The sequence below is a fragment of the Pristis pectinata genome, chromosome 17 (genome assembly GCF_009764475.1).
Source record: "Pristis pectinata isolate sPriPec2 chromosome 17, sPriPec2.1.pri, whole genome shotgun sequence".
Classification (NCBI taxonomy): domain Eukaryota; kingdom Metazoa; phylum Chordata; class Chondrichthyes; order Rhinopristiformes; family Pristidae; genus Pristis; species Pristis pectinata.
This window is the reverse complement of record NC_067421.1, coordinates 37535032-37552618: the sequence shown is the minus strand read 5'-3', so window position 1 is coordinate 37552618 and position 17587 is coordinate 37535032. Positions and strand designations below refer to the sequence as shown.

General features: G+C 44.8%; 1 protein-coding gene across 1 annotated transcript in view; it reads right to left on the bottom strand.

Moving 5' to 3' along the window:
- Positions 1-9860, bottom strand: part of ydjc (YdjC chitooligosaccharide deacetylase homolog) — a 38367-nt gene extending 28507 nt beyond the window's left edge. The window contains exon 1 of the mRNA XM_052032275.1: positions 9475-9860. The gene's annotated coding sequence lies outside the window, so the exon portion shown is untranslated. The remainder of the gene's footprint in view (positions 1-9474) is intronic.
- Between the last annotated feature and the right edge of the window lie 7727 nt (positions 9861-17587).

Sequence of the window (17587 nt, the reverse complement as noted above, 5' to 3'; positions counted from 1 at the left end):
ATTATACAAGCGAGAGAGCGAGCGAATAGCAAAGGTCTTGGTACAAACAAAAAGACAAAATCAGAGACAAGTTGTGCAGGTCAGTTCAAGAACCTGATGGTTGTGGAAAAGTAGCTGATCCTGAACCTGGTGGTGTGGGACATTGTGTAGCACACAATCTGAGGTATTAGCCATTGAAGTGGAATTTTGTGTGCGAATACTGTGGCTCTTGCAGCAGGGGAATCCACTAATGATAGGCAGCGCATTATTGAAATTCCAGCTCACGCGATAAAATAATCCAATATTATGATAAATTCCACAGTATTTCAATTCAAAGTGAGAATTAGTTCCTAGAACAATTACTTTCCCTGGTCCTGATGTAATGACACAGTAATGATTTGAAAAACATAAGCAAATCCACATTCACTTAACCATACTCTGTGTGTTGCATTATACTTTACTTCTCAGATAAATATTCCATTCTCCTTCTTGAAATCTGAGCAACGATAAACATTTCAGCAGTCCTTTAGGATGTGTACAAATGTGGATATTTTCCACAGCAGCTAATGAATGAGAAAACAGCAACACAGTTCAGAAGCACGTCACTCAGCCGACTGAATTTGTTCTGGGTCATTTGAATAGCAACTGGCCTCATTTCTAAACTCTTACTGAGTAGTACAGCATTAAATTCTACAACAAAGCCTCTCTTCTCTCTCAGATCAACTCTCACTGGACTGGGTATATGTTTCTCAAGGTGTAGGAAAATGAGCACACTTTTCCAAACGCACTGTTAGGAATTGGGTGAATTTTCACTGAGAGTATATCTACAGTAGGAAGTGGCTTCAGCAAGTCAATTCGCCCACCCTGTTTACTAAGTCAAGTTAAAATTGATCCTAATGAAACACCAACAACACTTGCAACATACAGCAGTTGCAAGGCCCATAACCTAGTCAGAATTTTCCAAATTTGATAACATGCATTTAATTTTTGACCAGAATATCTATTTTTAAGCAACATTTATAAAGACACAAGTTTGCATCATGTCCCTCTCAGAGTATTCCAAAGCAATTGCATCCAATGAAGGTACTTTTATAAATGTTGGAAATGTTGCAGTCAAGTCTACTCAGTGGATCAACACACACACAATGCTGGAGGAACTCAGCAGGTCAGGCAGCATCTATGGAGGGAAATGAACAGTCAATGTTTCGGGCCGAGACCCTTCATCACGACTCTTCTGGGGGGGGGGGGGGGGGGGAGGGAAAAAAGAGGATGTCCTGGAATGGAAAGCCTCATGAGTGCAGATGCAGTGGAGATGGAGAAACTGAGAGAAGGGAATAACATCCTTACAAGTGACAGGGTGGGAACGGGTGTAGTCAAGGTGGGAGTCAGTGGGTTTGTAAAAGATGTCAGTAGATAACCTGTCTCCAGAGATGGAGACAGAAATATCAAGAAAGGGGAGAGAGGTGTCCGAGGTGGACCAAGTGAATTTAAGGACGGGGTTTAAGTTAGTGGTGAAGTTGATGAAATTGAAGAGCTCTGCATAGATGCAGGAAGCAGCACCGATGTAGTCATCAATGTCGCGGAGAAACAGTTGGGGAGCGTTACCGGTGTAGGTTTGGAACATGGATTGTTTCAAGCAGCCAACGAAAAGGTAATCATAGCTGGGGCCCATGCGAGTACCCATGGCTACATACTGGGTCAGTCCTGACGAAAGGCCTTGACCCAAAACATCGTCTGTCCATTTCCCTCCATAGATGCTGCCTGACCTGCTGAGTTCCTCCAGCATTTTGTGCACATTCCTCCAGATTTCTGCGGTCTCGCTTATGCGCACACAGTGGGTTTCCATATGATAATAAACAGATAATTTTCTTTTTAATGCTGACATAGGGCTAAACATTAGCTGGACCAAACGAGTGTGCAGGATACAGAGGCAAGCACGGGTATGCACATTGACGACACATGCATAATATGTATGTTTAATATGCCCTCCACAAGTAGTCAGCTATAAATTCCTGAGCTCCTGCCTCTACTACAAAATCTGATCTATCCACTGCCCTTTGAAAAAGAATTCCAAAAACTCAAGACCCTAAAGAAAAATAAACATCACCTCAACTGTCTAAAATGGGTGACTGCTTTTTCTTTAAAAAAAAGAAAAAAAGGCAGTAACTCCTGGTTCTAGATTCTCACAAGAGGAAACACCTCTCCACCCACCCCCGTCTAGACCCATCAGGATCTTATATGTTTCAATCCAATCTCCTCTCACTCCAGCAGATACAAGCCTAGCCTCTCCAACTCCTCTATTCCCAGTAACAGTCTAGATTTTCTCCGAACAGCTTCCAAAGCATTAACATCTTTCATCAAATATAGAGACCCACGTTGTACACAGTACTCCAGATATGGTTCACCAGCGTCCTGTGTAATTGAAGCATAACCTCCCTACTTCCATATTCAATTCCCCGAAAAATAAATAATAACATTCCCTCCGAATTACTCATTCTACCCACTAATCCTGCATGAGGACACCCAGATCCCACTGCATCTCATACTTCTTTTTTCTCTGCCAAAAGGGACAACTTCACACTTTCCCACATTTACCAGGTCCTTGTCCACAACCGATCAACATCCTTTGGTAGCCTCCTTATCTGTTCTTCACAATTCACTTTGTGACTTCCGCAAATTTAACAACCGTACCTTTGGTGCCTTCATCCAAGTCACTTATACAAATTGTTAAAAACCGAAGCCCCAACACAGACCTTTGTGGCACACCAGTCATTTTTAACATCAGAAAATACCCATCTCTGTCCATTCTATTTCCAATAGCCAGCGGCTCCTCCTTTCACGCCAATATACTGCCTCCTACTCCATAAGCTTTTATCTTTCACAATGGCCTTTAATGTAACATCTTTTTAAATACCTTCTGGAGAGCTACAATACACTACATCTGCTGGTTGCCCTCGAAAGAACTCCAATGAATTGGTCAAACATGATTTCCCCTTCACATCGTCATGTTGACTGCCTGATTACCTTGAATTGTTCTAGTGCTCTGTTATAAAGTCCTTAATTATACCTCTAGTATGTCCCCCATGACAGATGTTAAGCTAACTGGTCTGTAGTTTCCTATCTTCTGTCTCCCTCCCTTTATAAATAAAGGAGTTACGTTTGCTATTTACCAATCTAATAGAACATTCCCCGAATCTGGAGAATTTTGGAAAACTGAAACCTACACATCAAATATCTTACCAGCCACTTCTTTTAAAACCATAGGTCAAAATCCATCAGGACCCCGCGGCTTGTCAATATACAACTCCAACACTTGCGAGAAGATTGTAATTTAAGTTCCTTCCTCTCTTCCAATTCCTAATTAAGAGAGCTATTTCTGGGATGTTACTTGTATTCCTTATATATCCTCTATACAAAACACCCATTCAAATTACCTTTCGTCTCCTTGTTTTCCATTATTAATTCTCCACACTCACTTTCTACAAGACCAGTGCTCACTTTGTCAATTCTTTACTTTTATAAATGTTATAGAAATTCTTTGAATTTATTTTCATATTTCTGGATAGTTTTATTTCTTACTCTAATATTTATATTTCTTATAAATCTTCAAGCCATTTTTTCCACTTTGTCCAGTCTTCTGACTTGCCACTCACCTTCACAATTAAAAGTATTTTCTTCAAGTCTAATACTATTATTAATTGTTTTAGTTAACCAGGGACGGCGAGTCCTTCCCTTGTTTCTTTCTGATTGGAATGTATCTATGTGTAACTTGAAAAATTCATTTAAGATGTTGACGAGGCCACACTTGGAGTATTGTGCACAGTTTTGGTCGCCCTGTTATAGGAAAGGAGTTATTAAACTAGAAAGATTGCAGAAAAGATTTACCAGGATGTTGCCTGGATTTGGGGGACTGAGTTACAAGGAAAGGTTGTGTAGACTAGGACTTTATTCCCTGGAACGTAGGAGAGTGAGGGGTGACCCGATATATAACATCATGAGGGGCATAGACAGGGTGAAAGAACACAGTCTTTTTCCCCAGGGAGGAGGTGCTAAAAACAAGAGGGAATAGATCCAAGATCAGAGGAGAGAGATTTAAAAGGCACATCAGGGGGCAGCTTCTTCACACAAAGGGTGGTGCGTATTTGGAATGAACTGCCAGAAATAGTGGTCGAGGCGGGCACATTAGTAACATTTAAAAGCCATCTAGGTAAGTACATGGATAGGAGAGGTTTAGAGGGCTGTGGGCCAAACGCAGGCAGATGGGACCGGCTTGCTGGGCAACACTGTCGGCAGGGACAAGTCGGGCTTAAGGGCCTGTTTCTGTGCTGTATGACTCTATGAGTCCAAGTGTCTGCCACGGCATCATGATTGACGATCCCTTAACTCAATCTGACAGTTTATTTTAGCAAATACTTGCTTTCACGCCCAACCTCATTAAAGTTTAAAATACTCATTTTGAACCTGTTCTCTCCCTTAAAATTCAAATCATATTATCATCACTGCTACCCAAGAACATCTTGATGAGGTCACTAATTAATCCGGTCTCACTGCACGATACTAGGTTTCACATCGCCTGCTCCATGGTTGGTTTTAGTTTCTTAGAATGCGCATACTAGCTAGAAAATACTCTATGATCTCATCTAGATTTCCTTTGCCTGTATGTAGATGTAGATATGTGGCGAGACCACGTGCAGACTAGACATGATCTTTGCAGATCATCAGAGCTCAAGTCCACCATGGCCGTCTGGAGCTCCCAGTTGCCGGCCATTTTAATTCCCCTCCCTATTCCCACACTGACCTGCCCGTCCTCAGCCTCCTCCACTGCCAGGGTGAGGCCAAATGCAAACTAGAACAACACTTCATATTCCACCTGGGTAGTCTACAACCCGATGGCATGGACATTGAATTCTCCAATTTCAGGTAACCCGCTCCCCCTCTGTCCCTTTCTCCCAACCTTCTGATCGGCCGAGGTCCTCTCCCACATAACCTTCATTCCAAGCCACCCTCGCCCCGGATCTTGCATCTCCCGGTTTCCTTCCCCTCCCCCACCCACTCCTCCCACCGGGTCCCCTCTCCCCCACCATACCTCCCTTGTTTGGCTCTCGAAGGGTCACAGAGAAATACAGCATGGATACAGGCCCTTTGGCCCAACCGGTCCATGCCGACCACCCAGCTAGTCCTAATTTGCTGTGTTCGGCCCATATCCCTCTAAGCCACGCCCCTCCACGTACCTCTCCCAGTGCTTCTTAAATGATACTATCGTACCTGCCTCAACCACTTCCTCAGGCAGTTTGTTCCACACACTCACCACCTTCTGCGTGAAAAAGTTGCCCCTCGGGTCCCTTTTAAATCCTTCCCCTCTCAGCCTAAACCTATGCCCCCCAGTTTGGGACTCCCCTACCCTGGGGAAAAGACTGTTACCATCCACCTTATCTATGCCTCTCATAATTTTAAACACCCCTATAAGGTCGCCCCTCATTCTCCTACGTTCCGAGGAATAGAGACGTAGCCTGGCCAACCTCTCCCTATAACTCAGGCCCTCGAGTCCTGGCAACATCCTCGTAAATCTTCTCTGCGCTCTTTCCAGTTTAACCACCTTCCTTTCTTACCTGCAGCCTTTTGTTGCCTTCACCCATCCCTGCCATCTGAACCCTTCCCTCCCCCACGATTCCATCTGCCAGTCAACCCCTGCCGGACCTACCTACTGCCTCACCCCTACCCCTCAACCCTTTATACTGGCCATCTCCCCTCTACTCGGGTCAGCACAACATTGTGGGCCAAAGGGCTTGTATTGTGCTGTACTTTCTATGATTCTGTGATACTCTTTCAGTCCAGATGAAGGGTCTCGACCCAAATTTCCCTCTAGTTCCTGGCCCACTGATTTTCACCAGCAGCTTGCTTTTTCTCCCCCTTAAAATTCCCTACAAATATCACTATACCTTTCTGACATACTTCTATACATCTTCCTTTATTCTCTGCCCAACTGGGAGGTACAATTACAGTACATCACTCCCACAGGGGACAGCTTGCCCTCATCATCTCCACCCAACTGGGAGGTACAGTTACAGTACATCACTCCCACAGGGGACACCTTGCCCTCATCATCTCCACCCAACTGGGAGGTACAGTTACAGTACATCACTCCCACAGGGGACACCTTGCCCTCATCATCTCCACCCAACTGGGAGGTACAGTTACAGTACATCACTCCCACAGGGGACACCTTGCCCTCATCATCTCCACCCAAACTGCTTCTGCGTACCTGAATACAAGCCACCCTTCTCATTAGCCCTCGGGCCCTCATTGACTAACAGAGCCACTCCTCTGCTTTTTCTAAATGTCATGTACCCTTCGATATTCAGGTCATCCTGCAGTCATGTCTCACTAATGGCTGTCAAATCATCCTTAGTTATTTCTATTTTGGTTCTTTTCTTGAGCATTACATCCACTTCTTCGCTTGTGGGAAGCGCACATTGAAGGGAGAAGTGATTTTGTTGAAAATATGAAACAAAAACTAGATAGAGACCCTTTAACTTTGCTTCCACTGGCTCCTCTCCCCCTCACGGTTCCCATCTGCCCTCCCCACCTCCCTTATTCGGTTCCATGTCCACCTTCCTCTGTCAGATTACGTCATCTGCGGCCATCCACCCATCACCTCCCGGCCCCTGCCGCTACCTCCACTCTCTCGTCTTCCATCTACACATCGTCTGCCAGCTCTTACTCCACCCCTTCCCTTCACCTTTTTATTTGCTGTCTCCTCTCTACCTTTCAGTCCTGATAAAGGGTCTCAACCCAAAACGTTGACTGTCCATTTCCCTCCACAGATGCTGCCTGACCCGCTGAGTTCCTCCAGCATCTAGGTTGCTGCTTTAACTTTGCCTGTTTATTACTTTTAGAATCTCCAATGCTTATCTACCAATTTAATCCTAGATTTGTAGTCTCTCTGTTTAGAGTCTTTAAATTTAAGTTTTATTTACAGCGTGGTAACAGGCCCTTCCAGCCCAACGAGTCCGCGCTGCCCATTTTAAACCCATATTAACCTACCCGTACGTCCCTGGAATGTGGGAGGAAACCGGAGCGCCTGGAGGAAACCCACGCAGACACAGGAGGATGTACGAACTCCTTACAGACAGCGACGGGAATCGAACCCCGATCGCTGGCGCTGTAATAGCGTCGTGCTAACCGCTACACTACTGCGCCGCCCAATGAGTCTGTTTATCATTTCCCAAATCAATACCCTTTTCTCTAACATACAATTGCAATTCAAGTACAGAATTTTCCTAATTTGATGTAACATGAATTTAATTTTTGACCTGTATAACCATTCAGAAAGAAACAAGTCTGCAGTTCTATAGCAACTCCCTATTCCCTCTGGGGTGGTGGTAAATGTTTGTAATTCTCTCCTCCAAGGGGCTATGCAGATTCAGACATTGATAGATTTATGGACATCAGAGAAATGAAGGAACATGAGAATAGTGTGGAACTTTAGCCATGATCTTGCCATATGACAGGACAGCCTCGAGGGGCTGAATGGCCTACACCCCTCGGTCTTTTTCTCCTTGGAGCAATGGAGGATGAGGGGGGACCTGATAGAGGCGTATAAGATGATGAGAGGCATTGATCGTGTGGATCGTCAGAGGCTTTTTCCCAGGGCTGAAATGGTTGCCACAAGAGGACACAGGTTTAAGGTGCTGGGGAGTAGGTACAGAGATGTCAGGGGTAAGTTTTTCACTCAGAGAGTGGTGAGTGCGTGGAATGGGCTGCTGGCAACGGTGGTGGAGGCGGATACGATAGGGTCTTTTACGAGACTTTTGGATAGGTACATGGAGCTGAGAACAATAGAGGGCTATGAGTAAGCCTAGTAATTTCTAAAGGTAGGGACATGTTCAGCACAGCTTTGTGGCCCAAAGGGCCTGAATGGTGCTGTAGGTTTTCTATGCTCTTCCTATTTCCCCCGTTCCTCAGCCAAATGAGGGTGTTTTGCTCCAGCACTGGGAAACATTATCCTACAACACATCGCACAAGAACTGGGGTGTGGAGACAATAGATCCTTATCACTCTCTGTTCCCATTCAATCACACATCCTTAACTGTCAAGTTTCTTAATTATGGCCAAGGTTCTGATTCCTAAACCCTGTAATTCACTGGCTGGCCATGACATTAAAACCTTGCCTCAGGAGGAAAGTTACATTCCATTCAATGACGCTGGAAATGCAAATTGAAAATTTGACTTCCAGCAACAGCAATAGAGAACAATGCTCACTGAAAAGTTGCAACACAGTTGTATATCTAACTGGGAGCTGCAAATACCAGAGAACAAAAAGGCTTAGTTACCTGAGTCATTAACAAACTGACAAGAGTTACAGCTTTGCTAACAGTTTAAAGCCAATACTGAAATCAAAACTCAAACCAGAAAGTGCTGGAAGTGTTCAACAGGTCAGGCAGCATTTTATTTCAGAGGCACAATGACTCCAGATGCCAGAATCTGGAACAACTCAGCGGGTCAGGCAGCATCTGTGGAGGGAAATGGACAGTCGATGTTTTGGGTCGAGACCCTTCATCTGGACTGGACCCAGCATTTTATTTCAACTTTGAGAATTTTTTTGATTTTCCAATTGAATTACATCTCCCTTTAATCAGACTGTTTCTCATAAGTTGGGGTGTGTGTCTGGAGAAGGGCAAGAGGGACCGGAGAAGGGCAAGAGGGGTCATAGTGGGGGAATGGAAGGAGGCGAGGGGACAGAGGAGGGAAAGAGGGAACTGGATGATTGAGGGCAGGGAGCAGGAAGTGAGGGGAAAAAAACACATCAAGGGGAGGGGGAGGGAACTGATCAAGGTGACAGAGGCCTTGGGGTGGGGAAACAGACCAAGGCAACAGGATGGGGGGGGGGGAAGAGAAATAGATTGAGGGGAGGGGATGGAGTTCAAGTCAAGCTGAGTTTATTGTCATGTGCCTAAGTACAGAGAGGTACAGGTACAATGAACTTGCTTGCAGCAGCATCACAGGCATGTAGGTACAGACAACACACAGAACATAAATTATACATTAAATTATACCATACAGTGAGGGAAAAAATGCGCAAAAGGAAGACTTTACTGCAAGGAGAAAACTAAAGGGGGAACAGAAAAAGTTGAGGGGTTGGAGCCGGGAGCGAGGAAGAGGATGTAGTCCTGTTAAATCTGTAGTTCACAAAGTAAGTGTTCTTCCTTAAAAAAAAGAGGTGGATGGAAAACCACAAAACATAACTTTTAAAACAGCCACGTTGTCTTCGTGTGAATCTGTTTGCACAAATCCTAACCTAGATGCCTATAATTTCAGCATCTAAACTGCATCCAATATTCTCTTAATATCCAGAGACAGACCTCTGAGTGCTGAAAAAATTAAGCCCAGCTCCTACCAGCTTCTTGTACCAGTCAGATCTCCGTCTAACCTGCCAGCTCTGGCCGGATAGGAGAATCAGGGAAACTTTCCGAGGAACATTTGACGGCAATGTACCTGCTGGTTTCAAGCTCCTGATTCCTTGGTCCTTGAGCTGTACTGATCCGAGGAAGAAACGTGCGGATATTCACATGGGCCAAAAAAGTCCCGGTTTGGGGAAGCTCCTTTAAACGCGTCCTGCTAGTTAAATGCCCACGGTTCAGGAGGATGTTACGTCCTTGAGAAAGACATTATAAAACAGGAGGCGTACTGCAATAAAATTCCGTAACAGATCACGTTTCTGTAGCCCCGGGTCTTGCTAGTCTATTGGTAGGCGCCCTCCACTCTTCAATTACATTCACCAGGAACCACTGGTGTATTTGACTTCCGCACATCCACCTAAGCAGGAGGGCGAACCTTCAGCCAGCATCTGCAACGTTTACACACACTCTTTTCTCCCAGCCTTGTCCAATCCCAGGATGATCTGACCAGCGGTGAAGGTTCAGTGGGCGTTCATTCCCGAGGAAGGGGCCGCCGAGCAGAGAGACGCCCGGCAGCTCTGCGCCCTCTAAAGAACAGAATTAAAAGGGCAACACACAATCTGCTAGGGGAAACTCAGCGGGTCGAGCAGCATCTGTGGTGGGGGTGGGGGGAAGAAATTGTCGACGCATCAGGACTGCAACTTGACAATTCCTTCCCCTCCCACAGATGCTGCCTGACCCGCTGAGTCCCTCCAGCAGATTGTGTGTTGCTCCAGATTACAGCATCTGCAGAGTCTCTCGTGTCTCCAGAATTGCTGGGACCCCTCCGGGGCCTATTAGGAGTCTGCAGTCACAAATGGATAGGAAGGGAGACAGCCAACATGGAGCAACACACAGAATGCTGGAGGAACTCAGCGGGTCAGGAAGCACCTATGGAGAGAAATGGACAGTCGACGTTTCGGGTCGAGACCCTTCATGCAGCCTCTTTCACAGTCAAGGACCCCCTCCCATCCCAGATATTCTCTCTTCTCCCCCCTCCCATTGGGCAGAAGATACAAAAGCTTGAGAGCACGTACAACCAAACTCAAGGACAGCTTCTATCCCGCTGTTATAAGACTCTTGAACAAACCTCTAATACGCTAAAAGATGAACTCTTGATCTCTCACTCTACCTTGTCGTGGCCCCTGCACTTAATTTGTCTGCCTGGCACTGCACTGTCTCTGTAACTGCAACACTATATTCTGCATGCTGTCTTTTTTTTTACTACCTCAGTGTACTTACGTATGGTATGATCTGTCTGGATGGCACACAGAGCAAAGCTTTTCACTGTACATCAGTGCAGGTGACAATAATAAACCAATACCGAATGCAGGTAAATGGGAATAGCTCAGGCAGGCAACTTATTCGGCTTGGACGATCATCTGGGACGTGCCCTCTTCACATTACTACCATCAGGGAGGAGCTACAGTAGCCTGAAGACCCAGACTCAACACTTCAGGAACAGCTTCTTCCCCTCCGCCATCAGATTTCTGAACGGTCCATGAACCCATGAACACTACCTCGTTATTCCCCTTTTGCACTATTTATTTATTTTTGTAACTTGGTAATTTTTATGTCTTCATGTCTTGCACTGTACAGCTGCCGCAAAACAACAAATTTCACCACAGTTGTAATCTGATTCTGATTCTGAAAGGCCTGTTTCTGTGCTGTGTGATTCTCTGACTTTAATGGATCAGACCCGGTGGTAAAGGTATCAAAACTAACACAGTAAATGTTGGAAATGCTCAGCAGGTCAGGCAGCATCTGTTGAAGAGAGAAGCAGAGTTAACGATTTCCATCTGAGACCCCTGGTCAGAACTTGGAAAGTGAGATTATGAAAAAAAGGTCATTCTAAATTGCAGAGAAGGTGGCAGAGTTTGTTCTCTCAAAGTGAACCAGACTGCATTCCCTACAAAACCCCATCCCCTACTCCCTCGGCAACAGCTGTTGGAAAGTTTGGGATTTCTGTGACCACATTCCGTTTCTCAGGAAAATCAGGATTATTTAATTTGCTAACAAACCTACACTGTGTTCATCTGAAGAACCTTAGAAGACAATACTCCAACAGCTTTAAATATACTTCATTTAAAAACAGAAAGAATCAGGCACTCATGTGGAGTAACAATGCCACTCACCAATATCTCATTCACTGATGCTCAGTTTAGGCCCTGTCTTCACTGCATGTCAATGGATTTTTGGATGAAGGGGGTCAGCAGGTATAAGGATCAGGACAGTGGACTGGGTGCAGGATTAGCCACAACGTTATTGAAGGGCGGAACAAGCTCAAGGTGCGGGGTGGCTCAATCCTGCAACGTCGAATGCTGTGGTCTCCTTAACAGTGGTTCATCAGCTGGGCTGGCAGCTACCCTGCAACACTTTCCACAGGAATCATGGAATAACAATGAGAAGATAGCAATAAGCTTGAAAGAGTGCAGAGGAAATTTATAAGGATGTTGCTGGGACTTGAGGACCTGAGTTATAGGGAAAGGTTAAATAGGTTAGGACTTTATTCTCTGGAGACTTTATAGAGGTATACAAGATTATGAGGGGTATAGATAGGGTGAATGCATGCAGGCTTTATCCCCTCAGGTTGGTTGAGACTAGAACTAGAGGACGTAGGTTTAGGGTGAAAGGTGAAATATATAAGGGGAATCTGAGGGGGAACTACTTCACTCAGAGGGTGGTGTGAGTGTGGAACGAGCTGTCAGCAGAAGTGGTGGATGTGGGTTCAATTATAACATTTAGGAGAGGTTTGGATAGGTACATGGATGGGAGGGGTTTGGAGGGCTATTGTCCAGGTACAGGTAGATGGGACTAGGCAGATGATCAGGTCAGCATGGACTGGATGGGCCGAAGAACCTGTTTCTGTGCTGTAGTGCTCTATGACTCTAAGAAATATCCCCAGCTTATTACCACTCACTGCAACCCCCAGCCTCCTGACCACCAAGTCTCCGTGGTGTGGGGGTGGTGATATCCATGTATTCATTCCTGTCATTCACTGGGCAGACCTACATCCAATAACTTCCTATATCCCCAGGCTTTAGAGGAAAAACTGTTCAATCAGTGGAGACTTCCTCCCGGCTCTACAAAAAGTCTATGGGTCATTGACAACTGGCATCACTACCACACCAGACTTGGCCTCATCTCCCCCAAACCAGGGGTGAACTCCAAAACACTGGTTGGGCCACACTTGGAGTAGTGTGTGCAAGGATGTTGCCCAGACCGGAGGACTTCAGTCATGGGGACAGATTCGATAGGCTAGAGCAAAGGAGGCTGAGGGGTGTCTTGATAGAATTATATAAAGTTATGAGAGGAATAGATTGGGTAGATAGCTATAATCTTTTTCCCATGTTAATAGAACATAGAACAGTACAGCACAGGAACAGACCCTTCGGCCCATATTGTTGTGCTGAAATAATTAAATTGGTAATCAAATGCACAGCTAAACTAATCCCTTTTGCCTACACAATGTCCATATCCTTCAATTTCCCACACATCCATGTGACTATCGAAGAGCTTCTTGAATGCCTCTATTGTATCTGCCTCCACCACCACCCCTGGCAGCGCATTCCAGGCACCCACCACTCTCTGTGTAAAAATCTTGCCCCGCACATCTCCTTTGAACTTACCCCTCTTACCTTAAATGCATGCCCTCTGGTATTAGACATTCCAACCCTGGGAAAAAGAGACCAGCTGTCTACTCTATCTATGCCTCTCATAATCTTATAAACCTCTATCAGGCCTCCCCTCATCCTCTGCCACTCCAGAGAAAACAACCCAAGTTTGTCCAACCTCTCCTTATAGCACATGCGCTCTAATCCAGGCAGCATCCTGGTAAACCTCTTCTGCACGCTCTCCAAAGCCTCAACATTCTTCCTATAATGGGGCGACCAGAACTGAAATGCAATACTCCAGATGCGGCCTAACTAGAGTTTATAAAACTGCAGCGTAACTTCCTGACTCTTAAACTCAATGCCTCGACTAATGAAGGCAAGTATACCATATGCCTTCTTTACCACCCGATCATCCTGTGAAGCCTCTTTCTGAGAGCTATGAACTTGGACCCCAAGATCCCTCTGCTCATCAACACTGTTAAGGGTCTTACCATTATTGTCCCTTTGTATTTGATCTCCCAAAGTGCAACCCTTCACATTTGGCCCGGTTAAATTCTATCTGCCATTTCTCTGCTCGTATCTGCAACTGATTTATATCCTACTGTATCCTTTGCCAGTCTTCTACACTATCCACAACACCACCAATCTTTGTATCGTCTGCAAACTTACTAATCCACTGATCTATGTTTTGATACAGGTCATTTATAAACATCACAAACAGCAGAGGTCCCAGTACAGACCCCTGCAGAACACCACCAGTCACAGGTCTCCAGCCGGAATAAGTCCCATCGACCACTACCCTCTGTCTTGTATGGGCAAGCCTGTTCTGAATCCAAACGGCCAACTCACCGTGGATCCCATATATCTTAATCTTCTGGATGGGCTTCCCATGAGGGGCCTTGTCAAACGCCTTACTAAAATCCATGCAGACAACATCCACAGCTCTACCTTCATCAATCACCCTTGTCACCTCGTCAAAAACTCAACCAAGTTAGTAAGACACGACTTGCCCTGCACAAAGCCATGCCGACTGTCCCTAAATTGGCCATGGTTTTCCAAATGCTCGTAAATCCTATCCCTAAGAATGGTCTTCAGTAACTTCCCTACCACTGACGTGAGACTCGCCAGTCTATAGTTTTCAGGATTATCCCTGTTTCCCTTCTTGAATGATGGAACAACATTAGCTACTCGCCAGTCCTCTGGGACCTCACCTGTGGCTAGAGAGGACATGAAGATATTAGTCAAAGCCCCAGCAATCTCATCTCTTGCCTCTCTCAATAACCTGTGGTATATCCCATCAGGCCCTGGGGACTTATCCACCTTAATGTTCTTTATGAGACCTCCTTTATCTTGAAATGCCCTAGCAAATTAGCGTGCTCCGCACTGATCTCCCTCTCCTCCACATCCTTCTCCTTGGTAAATAATGATGCAAAGTACTCACTTAGTACCTCACCCATATCCACCGCTTCCAACCACATGTTCCCTCCTTTATCCTTGAGTGGCCCTACCCGCTCCCTAGTTATCCTCTTGCTCTTGATGTATGTAGAGAATGCCTTTTGAATACTTGATGTATGTTAGGTATATCAAAAACAAGAGGGTGTAGGTTTAAGGTGAGAGGAAGGAGTTTTAAAGGGAATTTGAGGGGAAAGTTTTTTTATACAGAGAGCGGTTGCTATTTGGAAAGCGATGCCGGAATAGATGCTGGAATCAGATGTAATTACTTTCTTAGAGACATTCAGACAGACAATAGGCACGGCAATAGAAGGATATGGTCCTAAGGAGGGAAAAAGGGATGAGTGTAGATGGGCAAAAAGGTCGGTATGGACATAGTGGGCCGAAGGGCCTGTTCTGTGCTGTATGACTCGATGCTCACAACCCTTTGTGGTTTTACTCCCAATTACCTCAGTAATCTGCTCCAGCTCTCCGGGATACAACTTATTACAGGTGTCAGTCTGAATTTGTTACAGGCATCAGGCCACAACTTGCTACAGATGTCAGCCTGTAACTTGTAACAGGCGTCAACGACCCTCTTCAAGAACAATTGATTCCTGATAACCAACCCATATCCACACACGTGGACTTTCTACATTAATCCTCAGGTCTTACCTAAAACATCTTGGTAAATAATTGAAACTCTTCATTCTTTTAAAGGGCTCAATTAATACTTCCCGCAGTGTACACTTTTCTAATGTGAAAACACCCAGCTCTCTGCATACAAAGGAAAGCAAGGGCTGAAAACAAAACATCAGGTTAATGACTGAATACAGAGGCAGAAGTTTGTGCATTTAAATCTCACTCCAACGACTTGAACACAGAAGTCTGCACTGACACGTGTAGTTCAATGATATGGAAAGTGACCGTCTATCGATCGCTCCAAGCAGGGGATTTTAGAGCTGTATGAACAAATATCTAGCCTGATATCTTCAGATGATGTGACATTAAACCAGGGAGTTCAGCTACCTAGCTGCACTCTCAAGCAGATGTGAAAGACACCATGGCTTTATTTTGAAGAAGAGTAGGGAATCGTCCCCTCTTGCCCTGGCTCCCCATCAATTTAAGCAAATGATCTGGTCATTCTCACTGTGTTCTTTGTGGGAGCTTGCTGTGCACAAATTGCCTGCCACATTTTGTATATTCTAGCTATAACTACATTCCAAAAGTATATGATTAATTATAAAGTGCTTTGGGATGCCCTGGGACCATAGAATACACTAAAGAATGGCAAGTCGTTTCTTTTTAACCCTTTCTGGGATTCCCACATCTGAAATTGGTATTGGTTTATTATTATTGTCACATGTACCCAGTTACAGTGAAAAGCTTTTATTCTGCGAGCTATCCAGACAGATCATTCCATACATAAGCATCTCGAGGTAGTACAAAAGGAAAACAGTAACAGAATGCGGAATATAGTGTTACAGTGACAGAGAGTGCAGTGAAGGTAGACAATTAAATGCAATGGCCGTGACTGAGATTGAGAGATCAAGAGTTCATCTTTATTGTATAAGGGACACTTGCGAACTGCCCCCAGAACACTCTATGCAAAAGATGCATTTCACTGTGTGTTTCGATGTACATGTGACTAATAAAGATATCTGATCTTCAAGAGTCTTATAACAGCGGGATAGAAGCCGTCCTTGAGCCTGGTGGTACGTCTTCTCAAACTTTTATATTTTCTGCCCGATGGAAGGGGGGGGGGGGGGGGGAGAGAATGACTGGGGTGGGAGGAGGGGTCTTTGAGCCGATGTTCTGGAAGAGACCTTCTGACTACCTTGCTCAAGAGTGACAACGCTTTTGTTTTGTATTGTTCCAGCAATGTCTCCCAACAGTTGATTTGCTGTCACTATGGCCTCACAATAATGAGAGTAACTTTTAGCACCTTGAATGAAGGCAAGATTTACCAAAGTGCTTCAGGTGAGTGCCATCAAACAAAATGATTAATACTGAGCCACTTACGTTGATAAAGGAAATGACCAAAATATTAGTATAAATGGCCTAGTTTTCAGTTTTGGGTTTAGATTATCTACAGTGATCACGTGGCTGGTGATTAGTGGGGGCATTGGGTGGGAGAGGGGTGGGGGAGTGAGGGACGGAGATGAGGCTTGATTGCACAATAATGATGCAAAACAGGCTTGAAAGAGCAGCCATGCACTCCCTGTTGGTTATTTACCTATGTTTGTGTGTATGGCAGATAGAGTGCCTGGTAGGGATGCAGAAACTGCATGAGTGTGAAAAGAAAATATTTACTGTCATGCCAGAGACATTCGCAGTACTGATCTTTCTTTAATCACCTCTAATCTGCCATTCTTGTATACTTGTAGCAGACATGGGAGATAATAGTCAGAACTATGTATAATGGAGGGGATTCATTATCAGCTCTTGTGTGTAAACCTCCTGTACATTTCAATTAATGCAGAACAGCAGAACTGGTTCATTAATCCATCTTTTGTTCATTTCAAAGTATCAGACATTTAGCAGCCTTGTACAACAATAAATGTGGATGTGGGGGTGGGGAGTTTCCAACCTCATGCAGTTTCACTATGGTTCTGCCAAGCATGCTGTACATTCAGACTTTTCCATATTTTAAATAAACATTTCAATCGAAAAGGACCACATTTTTTGACATCCGGTGAGCAGGAAAGGAGCAGAAAATATACCAATGGTATTTTTGTTTAAGTGTTCTATGACTACAAAGTGTGATTGCCCTCTGGAGCTGGAAGTTGACTTTACCCAGACTGAAGAGGCTGCTTTAGGATGGTTTCACTTTTGCTTTGAATATCGAGTGCTTCCTGAAGTGACTTGCCCTTGCATATCTGATGTGGTGTCTGTATTAGTAGCACATAAGATGATGTTACTTCGTTTCAGAGCACTGGGGAAACTAGTTCAGATTGTCTTGATAATGACAAAGACAAATTAATGATAATGACAAATTTTTCACTGTACCTCAGTACAAGTGACAATGATAAACCAATACCAATACCATCTCTGGCTGAAGTAATGCAGAGTTTGATTTGGAACCCTGTAAGGTAACTCACTCACAAAAATCACAGAAAGACTACA